The following is a 6,433-nucleotide window of genomic DNA, read 5'->3' as shown; positions in this document are numbered from 1 at the left end:
CTACTCTTGGTGACTCTATATTGAAAAAGAGTAAATTCATGTATCCTCAGGAAGTGTATGAGGAAGTTAAGGATAAAACAAATAAAACCTTTTATTTTTTATTAAAAATATGTTTTCCTCAACTTCATTCAGATTATAATTGACATATAACATTGTATAAGTTTAAGATGTACAATGTAATGATGATATATTTATATCATCTGCAAAACGGTTACCACAATGAGATTAGTTAATACATCTGTCACCTCACGGAGTTATAATTTTTGCTCTTTGTGGTCAGAACTTTTTAAAACTACTCTTGTAGCAACTTTAAAATATATAATATTGTTAACTCACCATGCTGTACATAACATCCCCAGTACCTATTCACCTCATAACTCAAAATTTGTACCCTTTGACCATCTTTACCTATTTCCCCTGTCCCCGGGTCACCACTCCCCACCCTTGGCAACAGATGAAAACTTCAGTAGAAGGCAGAGTGGAATAAGTGACAAGAGTGAGATACAATGTGGAGAGGAAGTTTAAGAAAAAGAAAAATCATAGTAAGTTTCTGGAGTTGTTGGATACAGGAGTCATGACTTAGAGGACCGGTAAGATTTTGGAAGAGTCAAGATTATGAGGAAGAATCACAGGCAGACAGCAAAGAGGTGAATGAGGGTGAAGAAACAAAGGAGGACAGAGTATGTTTGTGGACAGCACAGAGATCACTTGGATACCAGCACAGGCTAAATTTAAGAGAGGGTTGAGAAATATGGGTCAGGATATGAAATGGGGAAGACTGGGGAAAGCCTTCAAATATCAGGGTGATAAAACTGGGTTTCTTTTATTTATTCCTGGTAAACTTGCAGTAAACATAGGAGTCAGGAATGAGAAGCAGATTGAATTACAAAAGTGAACCTCATTTATAAAACCAGTTGATGGTATGACAGTCTCCTTTGAACTAAGCAAAGAATGTGTGTTTAGGGACCATGGCAGCTACTGTGACATCCTTTCTTTCTTGCAGTAGCGTGTCCTAGTTCATGACAGTGAATGCTCTCTGTCACTTTCCCTGACCCCAAAGACTTTCTCTCTCACAAACCACTCTGCTCTTTTCTATAATAGCACATGTGAAATTTTCCTATTCCTAGAAGGGCCTTTAACTTGATTTAAACAGCAGAGCTCAGTGAATATAAAGCCTATTTATATAGCATCCTTGACAATGGTTTCATTTTGGTGAATTCCCACAAGAAGGTTGATTTGGCAGATGTGAGTGGACTTTATATTGCCTCAGACCTCAAAGGAAATCATAGCTTGTTTTCACACATTCTGTCACTGTTTGCTATAAAATTCAGTAGATTACACTGCCGCATCTTGCGACATATAGTTTTCAATAACAACTTAAAAAAAAAATTGAGTCTTATGTTGAATATTCTACCATAGTTCTTTCAGTTGCTATCACTGTGTTGTTTGTGTGGATTTATCTTTTGGACTACTGGAAACACGCATGGAAATTTTATTCACTTTCTGGGAAAAACCAGTGAGGGGTCCTACTGGCTTCCTCTATGTAAATGGCACCATTATCATCTCAATTTCTTAGGCAGGAACCAGGGAGTCATTATTGATATTTTCTTTTCCCCTTATCCATCAGTTCTGTTTCAAAAAATGGTGACAATTATCTACTCTTCTCTGTCTCTACACCCTTTAGGAGATGACTTACAGATCCTCCCATCAAGAGATGGATTACCTTTGGGGCGCCTGGGTGGTTCAGTATATCTGTGTGTGTGTGTGTGTGTGTGTGTGTGTGTGTGTGTGTGTGTTTTATTATATAATATACATAACAATATATATTTATATTTTTCCGTGTTCCAAATATTTACACCTTAAATATGGAAAATTTTTTTTTCCAGTATCAAGTATAGTAGCCATATTTGCAAATCTTTAGTTCCGAGGTCATCCCAGTTTCCTTTTATCTTTAGCCCAATAAATCTTCCTTTAACCTAACAACTTTATTGAGATACAATTCACATTATAAAATTCAGCCATTCAAAACGTAGAATCAAATAAGTTTTAATATAATCATTGAGCCATGTGACTATCATTATAACCAGTTTTGGAACATTTTCATCACCCCCAAAAGAAACCCTGTTAACTGTGAATTAACAGCCACTCTCCATAGCCCTTCAATCCCTGGATCCAAGGCAACCACTAATCTATCTTTTATCTTTATAGTTTGTTGATTCTGTACATTTCATATAAATGGACTCATGTAACGTGTTTTTTTGTGTCTGACTTCTTTAATTTGGCACACTGTTTTCAAGGTTATTAATGATATCTTAGGATTTTATTTATTTTTTTAGTTGCCAAACAATATTCCATTGTGTGTGTGTGTGTGTGTGTGTGTGTGTGTGTGTGTGTGTACATATATATACACTACTTTTTATTTATCTGCTCATAAGTTGGTAGACATTTGAGTTTTTCCACTTTTTTGGCTACTATGAATAATGCTGCTATGAATATTCATGTACAGGTTTTTGCATGGACATATGCATTTATGCCTTTAGTTTATGCTTAGAAGTAGAATTACTGGGTCAGATGGTAAATCTGTTTAATTTTTGACGAGCTGCCAAACTGTTTTCTAAAGTGGTTACCATTTTAGATTCCCACTAGCAGTGTCTGAGGGTTCCACTTTCTCCACATCTTCACCAACACATGGTATTGTATGACTTGTTTATTATAGCCATCCTAGTAGATTTGAGGTGGATCTCATTACGGTTTTGGTTTGAATTTCCCTTATGACTAATGATACCGGCATGTTTTCTTGTTCTTATTGGCCATTTGTACATCTTCCCTGGAGAGATGTCTTGTAACTTATTTTGATTAATAGATGTTGGAGCTATTTCCAAGCCTAGTCATCAAGCAACCTTGCATACTTCTCCTGTTCTCACCTAGACCTCTGTCCTACTGCCTTGAGAACAGGCCAGGGCTAGCCTGTTGGACGCAAAGGATCACATAGAACAGAGCTGAATCCAGCGATTCGTCACAGCTGAGGCCCCTGATATGCAAACCCAGCCAAGATCAGCATAGCTATCTTACAGCTCACCTACCAGTTGACTTAGGCACATAAGCAAGGCTCTTCTAAACTTTCTTGGCCCTAGCTAATCCATAAACTTAATATTAAATAAATGCTTGTTATATTAAGCCACTAAATTTTGGAGTGGTTAATTATGTGATAAAAGCTAATGGATACTGCCTCCTTTATTTAGTCAGTCTCTGAGTATCATAGCTCTATTTCCTTAATATAATTTCTCTGCATTTCATTTTCTCCTTCTTTACTGCCTTCTATCTCAGTTTTAATTCTGTATCATTCTACTATTAAGATAGTGATAATCTTCTACTTAAAACCCTTTAATGGCTCATCATTTTCAATGTAATGTAGTACACACTGCTGAGGGGAGTCATCCTAATTGCTAAGAGCCCAATTTTTTATGTCAGAATCCTGGCTTTTCTACTTTCTAGCTATGTGACCTTGGGCAAGTAACTAAACTATTCTGCGCTTCAGTTTCCTCATGCTTAAGGTGGAATAAGAACACTATCAAACTGATGTTTGTGTGTGTGTGTGTGTGTGTGTGTGTGTGTGTGAAAGAGAGAGAGAGAGACAGAGAGACAGAGAGACAGAGAGAGAGAGAGAGAATCAAATGAGGTTATGCAAGTAAGTCTAGAATAGAACTGGCATATCATAATTCCTCAAATATATATACTACAGATTTTACTCCCTAGGGTGAACTGGCTCTTTTATTTTCTCCCTAAAGTCATATTTCACTATGACTTCTTTACAATGCAAGCCAAAGCCCTCAGTTCTTCCAGTGTGTACCGTGTGTTTAAAGTCTCCATATTTTTATTCGTGTTGCTTCAGTTTTTCAATACTTGGTCCCTGCCTCTCTTATCTCCTGCCTGCAGTCCCCCTCTCTGCCCATATGATTACTTCTCTTCCAGTATTTTCCTTAAGTAGTACCATCTTAATAAACTCTTTTCTAGACTCTGCTGGTATAATCAGTCATGCCCTGATTTATGCCCCTGTAGTATCCTGCTCATATTTCTTGCACTGCATGTATTGGCTTATGCGCTCCAGACTGTTGGTTACTTTTGGGAAGAAACTGTGTCCTATTTGTTCTTATTTCTCCATCACTTAGAACATTTTCCTGACACATATTGTGTACTTTATAAATGCTGGTTATGAATTTAGGACATTTTAAAGAGACAAAAGAAGTAGTTAAGAAGAAATTGATCAGGCGCTAATTTTCTGTTTCCCAAATGCCAAAGCCATGGGTGCTCTTGGAATGACTGCACATAACTGTAAGCAAAGAGGCCAGTGGGGTTGTGCTGAATAGAGGCAAGAGGGTGGAGGTAGGGCTCATGTGAGTAACACTGTAGATCCATACGGGACTTGAAGAACTTGGAAAGTGATCATAATACTAAAACCCTAAGAAGAAGTTGGAGTCCAAGAACATGGCAACACTAAAGGCATGTCGAAATTACCCAGTTTGGTCAGAATAGAAGGGTTCCTACCACATTAGCCACTATGAATGAATACAAAGACAATTTAAAACTTGGAATCTTTTACAGTAAAATAATTTTACTGTGTGCTAACTTTATGCTTGTTATATATTTTTCGTTAGTATTTTCTCTTCTTGTGAATGTTCCAAATGCTGGAAGGAGGGATGGGATACATATATGCTGAAGAACAGTCTCAGGAATGTTGGGATGGGAAATATTAGATGAAGTTAATTATTCCTGGATTTATTGACCCAAGATTGTGATTTCCAATGATTAAAAAAAGCACTCTGATAGATTCACTGTTCATGAAACCAAATATCATATATCTCAGTGGAGAAAGGTGGAACTCTCTATCAATTACACAATAACCCCCTGTAACTCCTCCCACAACTGAAAACCATCATTCTACTTTATGTCTCTGATTTTAACTACTACAAATGCCTCATATAAGTGGAATCATGTACTATCTGCCTCTATGTGATTGGTTTGTTTGACTTAACTTACGTCTTCAAGTTTTATCCATGTTGTGGCATATGTCAGACTTTCCTTCCTTTCTAATAGAGCTTAATCATGTTCCATTGTGTGTATATAAAACATTTTGTTTATCCATTTATCCACCAGTAGGGTTGCATCTACATTTTAGCTATCATGAATAATGCTGCTATAAACATGAGTATACAAATACTCTTTGTGAGTCTACTTTTGCTTCTTTTGGTTAGATACCCAGAAATGGAATTGCTAGGTCCTATGGTAATGATATTTTTAGCTTTTCACCATACCATTTCCACAGCAGTTGTGCCATTTTATATTCCTGCCAAAAATGTTCAAGGGTTCTAACTTCTCCATATCCTCAACACTGGTGTTTGTTTGTTTACTTGTTTGTTTTAATAGCCAATAGACATGTGAAGTCATGTCTCATTGTGGTATGCACAAGGTAGAATTTCAATGTAATTTTGATTTGCGTTTACCTAGTGCTTGGTGATTTTGAGTACATATTCATGTGCTTATTGCCATTTGTATGTTTTTGGAGAAATATCTGTTGAGGTCTGTTGTCCTTTTTTGAATTGTTTATTTTTAATTGTTAGTTTTAGGAGTTCTCTATTCTGGATATTAATCCCTTTTCAGATATATGATTTACTAATATTATCTCCTATTCTGTGGGTTGCCCTTTTACTCTGTTGATAGTGTCTTTAGATGAACAACAAAAAAAAATAATGAAGTTCAGTCTGTCTGTTTTTTTCTTTTATTGTCAGTGCCTTTGGCATTATATCCAAGAAATTATTGCCAAATTCAATGCTGTGTATCTTTTGCCCTATGTTTCATTTATTTTTTCCTGAGGGTTTTGTAGTTTAAGATCTTATGTTTAGGTCTGTTTTGAGTTTTTATTTATTTATTTATTTATTTTTTTTTTTTTAAATTTTTTTTTTTTCAACGTTTATTTATTTTTGGGACAGAGAGAGACAGAGCATGACCGGGGGAGGGGCAGAGAGAGAGGGAGACACAGAATCGGAAACAGGCTCCAGGCTCTGAGCCATCAGCCCAGAGCCTGACGCAGGGCTCGAACTCACGGACCGCGAGATCGTGACCTGAGCTGAAGTCGGACGCTTAACCGACTGAGCCACCCAGGCGCCCCATATTTATTTATTTATTGTAGATGCTATTAGGTGAAGGTCCAACTTCATTGTTTTGCATGTGGATATCCAGTTTCCTCAGCACAATTTGTTGAAAAGAGTAACCCGTCCCCATTGAATGGCCATGGCGCCCTTGTTGAAAATCATTTGAGTGGGGCGCCTGGGTGGCGCAGTCGGTTGAGCGTCCGACTTCAGCCAGGTCACGATCTCGCGGTCCGTGAGTTCGAGCCCCGCGTCGGGCTCTGGGCTGATGGCTCAGAGCCTGGAGC

This window comes from Leopardus geoffroyi, chromosome B1 (assembly GCF_018350155.1).
Source record: "Leopardus geoffroyi isolate Oge1 chromosome B1, O.geoffroyi_Oge1_pat1.0, whole genome shotgun sequence".
In the NCBI taxonomy this organism is placed as follows: domain Eukaryota; kingdom Metazoa; phylum Chordata; class Mammalia; order Carnivora; family Felidae; genus Leopardus; species Leopardus geoffroyi.
Note: the sequence above shows the minus strand (reverse complement) of the source record.